The sequence below is a fragment of the Gallinula chloropus genome (assembly GCF_964237585.1).
Source record: "Gallinula chloropus genome assembly, chromosome: 1".
Classification (NCBI taxonomy): Eukaryota; Metazoa; Chordata; class Aves; order Gruiformes; family Rallidae; genus Gallinula; species Gallinula chloropus.
In genome coordinates this window covers 21673208-21685798 of record NC_140085.1, presented here as the reverse complement: position 1 = coordinate 21685798, position 12591 = coordinate 21673208, and the positions used below count along the sequence as shown (strand labels likewise).

At 39.6% G+C, this 12591-nt stretch overlaps 1 protein-coding gene across 3 annotated transcripts in view; it reads right to left on the bottom strand.

The window, feature by feature from the left end:
* The window catches only part of LARGE1 (LARGE xylosyl- and glucuronyltransferase 1), a gene marked incomplete at both ends in the record, with an annotated part of 196362 nt that overhangs the window by 112564 nt on the left and 71207 nt on the right, over nucleotides 1-12591 (bottom strand). The gene's annotated exons all lie outside the window — the stretch shown is intronic.

The following is a 12591-nucleotide window of genomic DNA, read 5'->3' as shown; positions in this document are numbered from 1 at the left end:
TGAATTGCCCGGAATTGTATCCAATACTGACCAGAAAACCAGTGAAACCCACATGGTGCAAGAACTTACAGATTGAGGGAACTCTGTGAAGGAAGACCAGAGAAGGTCTTCGTAGTTGCTGGCTTCAGGCAGCCTGTACAAATGGCCCAGGCATGGGCAACAGCCCTCCAAATTCTGATGTGTGAATCAGATAACAATAAATAGTTATTTCCTCAGATTGGATATATAACTTCCTAGACACAATTGATAATATGTTTCCACAGCTTTTTCATTACTTTAGTGCTTTGCTGCTTCTACAAACACTAGAAATAGCAAGATAATACCTGTTTTTAAAATCACGTGACCTTTATTTAAGACAAAGCTAACAGACCTGGGGATTTGATGCAGTTTCTAAACTGGAAGAAAATACCACCACCATTTTAATGGCAATCATACTACTAAGCATTTTTTCGCAACACAAAGCATAAAAACAGGGGGAGAACAAACAATATTGTATTGTTGGCCTAGGACGGGAACTTGGTGCACAGTTTTTTTCACCACTGTTTTCCAATTTCACACAGGGAGAGTTTCCTCCTGCTGTGAATTTCTGCCATACCTCTTCGCACTGAGTCGCAATTCCAGCAGCACTAGCACAGATCAGGGTTAGTTTCAGGATAATCTTTCCCATTTCACATTGCCATACCTCACAGTATCTAAACTCTAAGCAGAGCCATCTGGCTGATGCCCTTTCTCACTCTCTTGCTTCCAGGAGAGCACTATCAACATCTTGTTGCTGAGACTGGGTTAACTGTGTCGTCAAGAAAGGAGAGGAACAGCAGGTTAACCTTTAAATATGGGTAATATTCATGCCTGTCCTTAGCACACCGTATTTCTTTTTTTACAGACAATAAAAAAAAAAAAAAAAGAAACAAAAGCAAGAGAGAGACCGATTCCAAGTGATCAAAAATCCTGGGAGGCAGAAGGTGACTGTCACCCCTAACAGTTTCCTCAGGAAGAATGCCAAAAGGAATCTCCTTGCATCTCACCTTTGGAAAATCACTGCTTTTGCTCCATCCTTGCCAGGTATCCAGCAAACATTAACAGAAGAGCCTTATTTAAATGAAAACAAACTTTCTGGTTAATGTTTGCTGGACAACTAGTAACCTGAACCTTGAATTTAATTTTTTCTTGGGTGATTCACAGGTTTCGATTACACTGATTACCCCCCACCCCCTGCCCCAGGTCCTTACTATTTATATGAATAGTTGTCAAGGAAACCAGGAATCCAGCAAAGCTGGGTAACTTTTCTAGATTCAGAATTTCTGGTGCCTGAGTATTTAAAGAAATAATAATAATTCACAGTGAGAAACAACTGTAAGGAGATGGGAATTTATACATTTTTGCCAAAATTATTTTTCTATTTCTGCTGGCCCTTGCTGCTGTTGTTCTTACTCATCACAGAAGCAGTGGTGACTTTAATAGAATTCTGCCTCATCTCTCGCTTTATGAACAGATGATATCTTCCACACATACATGCAACAAGTCTGGATACAAATAGCAGTGAGCAAAAAGGTTGAGATAGAAATGGATGATTATCTGAACCTCTGGGTCCTGGATAATGTAGAGCAAATGCAGAAACCGTGGAGCAAGCCACAACTGGAAAAGAAGATTAGTTATTAAAAAGGCAGAACAAACAAAACCTCCCAAATCAGCATCTGCATACAGCAAAGGAGAATAACTGCAAATTAATTCTCATCTCTATAGCAAAGTCTGTAATGTAGCCTGACTGATGCTGATGCTTGTTTTTCTTCTGGGGTTTTTTTTGGTGGGTTTTTTTATCCCAAATCTCTCACAAAGGGCAGACAAGTGGGAAAAACATGATTTAAGAATGCTTCTTCAAAACCACTTCCTTAATAACAAAATTAACTGAGGGTGCCAAAAGTTAAGCCATGCTCCGTGTTTGGAACCAATACACTTTATACGGATGAAACTGCAGCCTTTATATCAAGTAAAATGGATGGCTTTTTGCCTCTGCCATTTATGTAACAGGACATTCAGCTTTACAGCTTCTTCAGAAAAGAAATGACCAAAAGTTATTTCACCTCCTGGAATCTTTGAGGATTATCTCCCTCTCCTTAGGTCTTTGACTGGCTTTCCTCCACAAGGTTTCCATTCCCCTCTCCTCGCTCAGCTCCACCAAAAACAAATGGTCATTTTCCATTTCACGACGAGTCCTTCTCTTTATTGTTATGTGAAACATCTCTAATTCCCTCCACTATTTCTTGCTGTCTCCAAAATGCTGAATGCCCTCTTTTTTTTTTTTTTTCTCTAGTCATTTGTAGAAAAAAATAAGCCTGGTTCATCTGTTAGTGCTGGTTTTTGTTCCTTTGGGGCCTCTGGCCACAACTCCAGCTTTTTCAGTCAAGGGTGGAGGACCTACAAACGTCAGAGCATCCTGAGACAGGTCAGTGAGAATAAACTAAACATCAGTCTCCCATTCCTACTGGTCCAACAGAGACAAAAGTGCATGTCTTCCTTAGAAGACAGAGATTGCTTTTTCTTTTTTTCTTTTTCTTCCTGACAGTGAATGAATGAAAAGAGACACACAAGCCAGATTAGGTAAAACGCAAGAAGCTGACTAAAAGCTGACTGACAGTAGATCTGGCTAGAATTTGGCCAGTGGTCAAAATCAACACATGGCTGCCCTTCTCACTTCACCTGTATGGAAAGATAAGGAAGATCGATTGCACACTTTTAATTGCTAGTGAACTCAATCAACAAGCTCTTCATACTAATCCATCAGGGAAGATACAAATCCATGAAAATATCATTGCCAGCTTTTTAATTTTAGTAACTATGCAAATACATGCATATTAGCAGCAGCCACTGTATGTTCTGGCAAATTTCCATGCAGCTCTTGGGGTCAAAGTCCAGAGGCATCCAATCTGTATTTTGCACGATGTCAGGATATTAAACAGGTCTCATTAAGACACACTGTCCTGAATAAAAAACAAAAACTATCTTCTGCATAAAGACGTTATGTTGGATACACAATAGCTTCAGCTTCATGACAAAAATGTATCAGAAGAGGGATTTTTTTTTCCCTACCTGGTTTTGTGTAAGAGACCTTTTTTTAAGGATTATTAAAGACGGTAGTACAATAGTTACAGTGCCTATCATTAACCAAGTAACGCCTAGCAGAAGACTGCATGTCTAAAATATTAGTCATTATGTGCAAAGAAGTCCCCAGCCAAAACCCAATCCAATACAAACCAGAACACACTTTAATGCAACGGCTGGAGTTGAGGAAGTTCATTATTTGTCAAAAGGATGCGAGAATGGAGCCTTCACTCGACCTCTGGAATTCTTATATTAAATCAAAACACAGCAAATGCCTACAAGAAAAAAAGGATTAATTCTTCTATTCAGAAGGAAACCAATGGCCACTATCTGGCATCTCACCAGTAAAACCATATTTCTCCAGACGTAAACTTTTACTGTTTCCAACTTCAGAGCAAGAATAGTGAAAATTCAACAGCAGAAAATGCTGCACCAAGAAAGAGGCGAGTAGTGGGTAGAACACACATCCAGCTGGTGGAATAAATGCTGTAGCCCATATTTTCAGCGTAAGCAAAGAATTCACAGGAAAACAAATCATCCTCCATCCTGCAGGGTTGGAGGCCAGATGAGTGGGAACTTCTTATATCGCAATTATTGCTTCAAGAGAACAAAAATGACATGAAGCAGTGTTCTTTTCTCCAATGGTAAGTATTATAATAGATCAAAACTCCTGGAGACTAAAAAGCTTTAGGAATCCATCTGGGATAAAAAAAGATAATAAAGGATAAAATTTATTACAATTATGAATAAGTAACACTAACAATAACCTTGTAGAAGAAGCTCTGAATGCAACAGGGGGACAAAGTATTTTTATTTTTTTGTTGCTAGAAAGACATAAGATGTTCCTCAAACAATGTGGCACTAACTAGAGAAAAAAAACTGAAGGAAATAATGATGTTACTGGGAAAGCAAAGAAAGAAATACTAAGATTGATGCTTATGACACCAGTCTAACATCTTGTAGAGGTTCTGGTTAAATATTAGTGAAATACTTCAGGTAACAGTAAATTTGCGTAAGTGGTTATTTAAAGGAGATTCCCATGTAGAGGGGAATGTATCTCTTACACTTCTTGAAGCTTTTGGTCTGAGGGCTAAGGCCACTGGTGTCACCCTAACTCCATTTAATTTTGTGGTTTCTCCCTAAAGACCACCAGATAAAAATGCAGTCAGATAGACAAGTGAACACAGATCCTACACGGCTGATTAAAACAATAAAGCTGGAACCATTTTATAAAGGCTTTTAACTGTATCAGCTAAAACTCATGGAATCCGTTCAACTGTGAAAGGGGTCAAACCTGTAGTGATGGAGCAGTGTATATAGGAAAATTATCAGGGGATCAGAACACTGCTGAGTTTTCATCTTTGTTGCTAAAAGGGTGAGACCTAGACACCATTGTTTTACACTGCAAAAATGAAACTCCCACAGGATTCAGTCAGTTTGATCTGAAAAGTGATATCCTCACTATCAGAAATGAAATTGAAGAATTTAGAAATCCAAAAGTTTTCGTATCAGGATGACTCAAAATGAAGTACCATCAGTGGCATCTAATTAATAACCTTATTATACATCTCCCCTCTGAAGCAGGTACTCATACTTCCAAGTCAGCCTGAACTCCCTTGCCCAGGCTGAGGTGGTTTCACTGTGTGCTGGTGCTACGTCATCTGCGCAGCGTGGCTTTTAATTTCCAGTGCTCTAAAAACTGTCATATAAAGAGGTGTGCCTGGGGAAAATGAACATAATTTTTCACCACAAGAATGATGATTTCAGCCCTACTCCTTTGGGATACCTTTTGCCTAAACTCCCTGCTGGACCATTCCATGGGAAGGTGCTCACCTCTGAAGGATCGTTCAACACCCCCCTGAATTCCAGTTGTTTCTCAGAAAGAATCCAAGGCTAAGTCCTTTACAAATGATGAAATCTAACAATTCCAGCCCCCTGATGGTAAATCAAAGATATTCTTGGAGTCCCTCCAGCCTGCTATTATTTTTCATCTTAACAATCACACATGGAAATAAATATATGTCAGTTCTTTGTAAATCTAAAAGCAAGGATCACTAAACATTTTTATAAGATGCTCAAATCAATACCAATCCCAAATAGGAATGTCTTGAACAGTCACTGCTGTTCTTCTATCAGTAATCGAATGCCCTATGATAGGAGGTGTCCTTATGAGCAAGTGAAAAACCATTAAGATCTAAGACGATAGTCATTATATGTCTCCTCAGCTTTTTATCTGTTGGTGCCAAGAAAAGAAATTGTGCTGGAACACAGGATGATCATTAACTCACACCAGCAAGTAGAAGGGATATACAACACATATCCCTTACGCAGATCAAAGTGTTAAATAATCTCCGTACGTCTAAGGTTAGGACAGCAAAATGCTCACATTTCTCATGGATGGTGATAAAGTTCTGGGAAAGCAATTGCTGTAATGGGGATACCTAGCACAAACAATAGCTGCACCAATCAGTTCAAAGCACTGTGCGTTTTTAACCTCTTTTCTTCCAGGGCACAATGGATAATTTCTGTCAAACTGAGTATTTTTTGAGAAGCTTATGTGCTGTTATTCATCATTTTGTCATTCTCTGCTAAAATATCCTTCCCTGGAGGTGCAGCACATGTTGCTGCAATAAGAGTGACGTTTAAGAAGCTGAATGTCAAACAGGAATCTCTGCTATTGAAATGTCAGAGTCAGCTACTACGATACAAATGTGGGTGATGGCAGTGGAGGAGAGTTGGCTTCTTATTCCTCATGTCACGTATGTCACAAAGCACAGCTATGCTGGTGAAGGTAGTACATACTGACTGTACTGCTCTTCCCTGGAATCCAGAAAAAGGTGGAGCTACAGAGAAGCTCACAATTAGAGGTAAGATAAAATTAACGAAGAACCCCAGTGTTTCCAAAACATCAACAACTGTAGGAAAGTATAAGGGATTAATAAAGCCAGACATGAGGCTTTCTTCTGGAAAGCCAGTTGTGCAGTAGAAGCACTGCACAATGTAATACAGAAGGCAGACTGGGACCCTTGAAAGAGGCTCAGGAAATACTACACCTTCCCGCACCACACTGGAATTCATCCCAGTGTAACACATTCTTACAATTCCAAATCTTATTTTAACTAACAACAGTTGTAATCTCAAGGAGAAACTATGCAAACATCTGCAAAAAGCTATTCCACCTTTGGTACCTTGCATTCCTTCACAGAGAAAGTCAGAGAAAGTCAGAGGTGAGGCTGCTGCTGAAAGCTAGTTGTCACTAAGGAGATGACAACTGCGGGAAGTCAGTAATGGCACCATGATTCCCATTTTCATGACCAATTTCTGACCAGCCTCACCAATTTCCACCGCACGTCTTTCATCACCACATATTTTCAGCAGGCAGAAATTTAAAACCCAGAATGATTTTATGTAAATTTTTTTTTTTCATATTCTGGGCCTGAATGGTAACAGAAATGTTGCAAAATTATTTTTTGTGTGTCCAGAAGAGGGACTGGGAGGGCAGAGGAAGTACTACTTAGGCTACTCAGTGTGCATGGATAGATTCTGACAACTTCACAAAGGTTCCACTGTGCCAGGGAGTTTGAATTGCTATCTGTTTCTTGGTGGATACTTATTTCCTCCCAAGCAGTCTGAAGGAAAATAACTTGGCTTACAAAACCTGGTCTGTTAATGTCCAGTCATCTGTACCGAAAATCATGGATAAAGACCCCATTGTAGCATGACAGCACTGTGCACAGCTACAAGCATCTTTTATCACCTGAGATTCAGGTCTCTAGTATTCAATATGTTCATTAGCAAATGCACAAATTCTCAATTAAAATGTGGAAATTCAAGTCTAAAACTAAGTCATGCAAGTTATGAAAATTTGTACAATGTTTCAATTATAGGCTTTGGTTTTAAAAATCTGTTTTCTTAAAAAAATCGTTCTTTAAAATAGAAAGGGTAAGAGCAGGAAGGGACAGAAGTCTATGCTCATTATTTCACTGACATGTGCAGCAGGCCAGTAAGACAAAATGCTCGTGAGATGCAGGAGCACTGCAAGCCACCGTAACATGTGACAGTATTTGACCAAAAGCACAGTGCTGTAGAAACACTTTAACTGAATACCTACCACTGCGTAAATGAATGTAAACATAAACAGATGCTGTGCTTCACATCCTGTATTGCATTAATATCAATTAGATCTTGCATATGAAGTGAAAAAGAAAGAAAGTAATGAACGTTTGCTTTATAACTGTGTGTGTGCCTCTGAGGCATACAGTGAACTACTTAAGAAATAAACAATCATACATTGTCCTTGAACAATATGTCATCTGCACACAGAACAATGCAAATATAGTCCAACTGTTATAACTTGTTATAGTTAGTAGTCAGTCATTAATCCCATGAAAATAAATTATGGATAGCTGCTACTTCTGCAACATCTAGTGGAACTGCTTGACCAGGAAGATGGTGGAACACAGGACAACACTGGCCAGTTTTGTTTGTGGGTTTATCGACACTGCTATCAGTGTTACCGTCTGCAGATGATGTGACTAACACAAAACTAATAATCTGTTCATCAAATATCATTGCTCATCTTCACAATTGTCAGTCAGCTCCTTCCCATGTTCAGCAGTTCTGCTGAAAGTATTTGCTTGAGTATGGTTCCAAAATTGGTATACGGCAATGTATCATACAAACATCCCACCAATACTATCATTTATTTAGAAAAGCTTCTGCTGGTAGCAAAAGATTTTGTGGCACTTGAATTACTTTTGGCATCATTTGTTGCACAAACACCTAGAGAAAACGTTACAAAAGATAACATGGTTGGGAAATTGGCTTAGGGTAGGTCTTTCATGGACATTACAATATGTCAAACAGGACACAGTTGGGGTCCTTGCAGGGGTATCTTAGCTGGATTGAGTGAGACTCCCTAAAACACAGTTCCGTCCAATTTTTATAATCCAGCTGGCCTGTGGTCCCACATGACCACTGTGTAATCCATTCATGACCACAGAGTATCTTAACCTACATACAAGACCTTTCCTAACTATCTTAAGTATGTGCAAAAGACTGTCCTATGTGATCATTTCTACTCATGTAGGAACTGTTTCTGTTGACTGTCTTACCCCTGTATAATTGGTTATCTTACAGGAAGAACTGTCTGGGAATCTCTGGGACAACCAGATTCTCCACCCAGGATGTTAATAATCACATTTGAGCATATAAATTGTTCTAGGCACAGCAGGGACTGCCTGGAAAATCTCAAGAACTGTCTGAAATTCCCACTGGAACATCTCCTGTAGCAATCTGTCAAATACATCTTGTGCAAATGGCCAGCAGTTCAGTCAATCACCCAGTTTTAACTCCGTCTGCTGTCTCAAACCAGCCCTTTATCTCATCTATGCAGACATCTAGACTGAGAATTCCTGGACCACTCCAGGAATTAGTAACTTAAGTGCACTGGGAATGCATACAAACACAGCCCTGAGACCCACTCCAATTATACACTGCAATTATAATAATTAAAGAATCAAACTTTATTTTTCTGCTTAAATCTCACAGCTCTTGCCCATCTATATGACCAAATGATGTCAGTATCTGACCTAGTGAACTGCCTTCACAGTTCAGATGGAAGTGGTTAAGGAGTGACTCATCTCCTGCTTAAATAAACGTCTAAAGTTAAACGATATTTCTGCCATGCATTATCCCAACTTGGTTTTGTTCTCTGGATCACACCACTGACTTTGACTGGGTTTGCATATCAACATTTCTGATATGAAATCACCTAAAGCAGCACTGGCAGTGAGATTTGTGGTCTATTGTTTCTGGGAACAGTAAAAGCTAGAATATTGTCCATATATGCAGTGAAGGATGGAGCTTTTCACACTTCCTTTTTGGGTCAAATGCTCATCCATTTCACAAACATGTTCATCATCCCTACCTTCAAGTTCACAGACCAACTGCAGCACGATTGTGGGCAGAACTATTTAAAGGACACGACTTGTCTGTTTACCAGTGATGAAGAGACTACGTTTATCTGGGCCATCAAGATTCACATACAGCAGAGCAGGCAACTGCTCATTCTACCTTCTGCTTCTCCCAGTTCACCTGATGTTGTCAGCAGTATGCCAGACAGCATCTGGGAAAACAAACTTGCCTCATCTGTATTCCACAGATCACATGTGAAGTATTGCTTTATCAGCTGCTCCTTCTGCTTGGGGCCAAGGCAAATCACATGTGTTTAATGCCCATACTTCCTTGTGAGTCAACTGATGTGAGTCTCCATGTTGCCTATCTTCAATATCTAGCTCTGGAATTTCTTCATGTAAAACTGGCCTGGAAAAAGCCACAATATTCTGTATCCTGATATTTGCCAGCCAAAGTTGTAGCGGGTCTTTTAGATCCAAGTTTCACAGGTAGGTTTTTTGGTTTACATATAATGTTCAAAGAGGCCAATTTCCAGTTAATTATGTGGGATGCAGAGCTGTAAGAGCTACATCTACTGCATGGACCAAAGATGAATAACAGCTCATGTGTTGTTCATTACATGAATCTACATGGCCAAGTAACCTTCCAATTTGTAGTCACAGTTGTATGAGACCATATAAATTTAGAAGAGTTATGTGTGGGCCATACTGAGTAGAACAGGCATGAACTCTGCAGCTATGGAATATCTCAATTACTGATACTTATTGCTGACTGCTAACCACATGTAGCAAGTGTAGCTAATGGGAGAGAGTTGCATAGGCAGTATGGTTCCCAAACGGCTTCCAAATCGAGGGAGACCTCTTAAGCACTGTGTGGCAAGGCAGTGAGGACACAGGCCAAGTGATGTTGGCAGAGGTTACAAGCATCTTAGTAGAACTGGCTGTTACAGTCACCAAACTAGCTGTTTAAAAGAATTATATCCAGAAAGGTCCTATCTCCACTGTGTCCGACCCTTCTCCTGATAATGCTGTTATCTTGGCTGAATCTCCTCCTCTTCCACCCTATCCGTTACCATGTCCTCCAGCAAAGGTAGACCTCTCCTTTCCTTCTTCCAAACAAGCTGGTGTTAGTTTGGCAGCAGCCAACTCTAGGGAGAGAATGAACATAGGCTCTTTGTGGTGCAGGATGAACACAAACAGCTGTGTCACCTTGCAAGAAGAAAAAATAAATCTCTGAACTTTAAAAAGCAAATCTGACATGCTAAATTTACAGCAGATCTGCTGTAGATCTGCTGATTTGCTGGCCCTAGAAATTCTGAGACGATGAGTGGTACCTTCTCTTACTTTTCTTGCATCAAAGTGCCCAGTTCTCCTCTAAAACCTGAGAGAAAACACCACCTACTGCAGAGCCTTACTTTCTACACCTTCCTTCAGGACACTGGTTGCTCTAACTCTATGGTAAACAGCATGCATTTTAAGAACTGCAGGACATGTTAAGAAACATTGCCAAATATTTTAGTCTCCAAATTCTGCCTTTAAAACAAATTAACACTCTAGTGGAGAGAGGTGTTTGAATTCCAAATAGCTACAAGAAAACAAAAATGCATCCATACTATTTATAGAGGATCTAACATTATGTTCTTCCTTCCAATGTCTGAGCCGGAACAGAAGCAGAAGGAGCAGAAACAGTAACAGAAGCAGGAGCAGAAGCAGGACTTCTCCCAGGAGTTAAAGGCTTAAGCTAACATGCCAGCTTCTGTTGCATTAAGAGGCTGGAAGCTCATACTTATCTAAAGGGAAAAAAACAAACATGAAATGAAATGTTCTCTGTAGCAGCTAAAATGTGTTCCAAAACAATGAGACATTGGTGAATGAAAGCTAAGCAGAAAATTTTCATGCTATTGTTAGTCTAAACCCCTTAAATGTCAGCAATTGTTACTGATTACAGGTTTAAAGAAGAACTGTGGAAGGTCATTAAAACTGAAATACAGTATATCTTGTAATGCTGGAGATTGCTTTAGAGAAAGGTGAACTTTCTAGTAAACATTCCAGCACCAGCTCTACAATTTCCTTACACTGGACAGCGTAATACAGCTCCCAAGAGCACAGGTGAAATACATGAACCCAAAACAATCATTAAATCCTCTCTAGAGGCTATGTAGGAAACAAAGGAGATGAGTTTCTACAGCTGTCTGTAAACAGCTCCTCTGTCTTCTTTGCTAAAACTTGTAGAATGATCTGGATATAAGCCAGCATCATACCTGCTTTTTAAAGCTCCATTTATATTTACAGTTCTTTGCAGTCCTTTGGCAGTGTCTCTCACATTCACCTCTGCTAAATACTACTTTTATTCTGTCTTTTGTGGCTACTGAAATTAGGGAAATTGCTTGGTATGCACTATGATGAGCCTTGAGCAAGAGGGACAGACCTGGAAAGACATATTTTTGCATTAATACCGACAAGCAGTAAGAAAGTGGTTCCCAACCTAACGCCTATGGGTTCCATAAAAGACAGTCCAGCATTGCTTTAGGTCACCACCCATATAAAAATTAAAGCTGCACGAAGAGGGAGGGACAAAACAAGACTTTGCTCTGTAGCCTTATATTTGCACAGGGTTCTGCTTATAAATCAGTAAGTTGGGGATCACAGAAGTAAGCTCTCTTGGTTATTATTTACTTAACTAGATTGGTCCATACCCAAATGACCAAGAGAAAACGCTGAGGTCTGTCTTGCCCAGCTGAGAGGCTAATTAAACACCGTACAAGCCTATAATTTGCAGAAAAGCACAAGAAATACAGACACATGCAAGACATAAAAGATTAAACCTCCTCCTTGCTATGGAGCTATAAAGAACAGAAGGGAGATCTCTAGCTAATTAGGTTAATATCAGCTTATGGCTTCATGCAGAAGGACCAATAAAACAATAATACCAGCTGAAACCAAAGCATTTTTCTCAAGGATCATTTTTTCCCTTTGCCATCTTTGTACAATTCTTTCCTAAATTCAAGATTCTACAACATAGTATGCTCCGAATTTACCACTTAATTTGCCCAGCAACTTTCCAGATTTTACTTTTTCCTTGTGTTGGGGTGCTGCTCAGAACAGACTGGAACATCATACAAATTATTGCCAAATGCTAAGACCTGCATACCTCATTCTACTTCCACAGCTAAAACACGGGCAGCTGAAACTCAAAGCTGTGCCTCTGTGATCCAATTTAAACTTTCTAACTATGACAATTACTTTATGCTTTAAGTGATTTCCCCCTCCCCTCCTTGGTACTCTCCTTGCTTCATATTCATTCCTTTTGAAAGGGCATCCAGATAAAGAAGGTGGCTATTTTGAAATGTATTATTGATATGTTGTCCAAGTGTGTGTACTTACGGTGTTACACACCTGTGCTTAAGGAACACTGGGAAGTTGAGTGTTTGCAGTAGCACACTTACAGTATTAAACAAGATACTTAAGACTCCACCATTGCTACTAGAAAAAAAGTATCCTTAGCAAAGCAATGTGAACAGAAACAATTCATTCTGGGCAAACAATCCTCTTGATAGCAGGTAAAATTTTAAGCTGC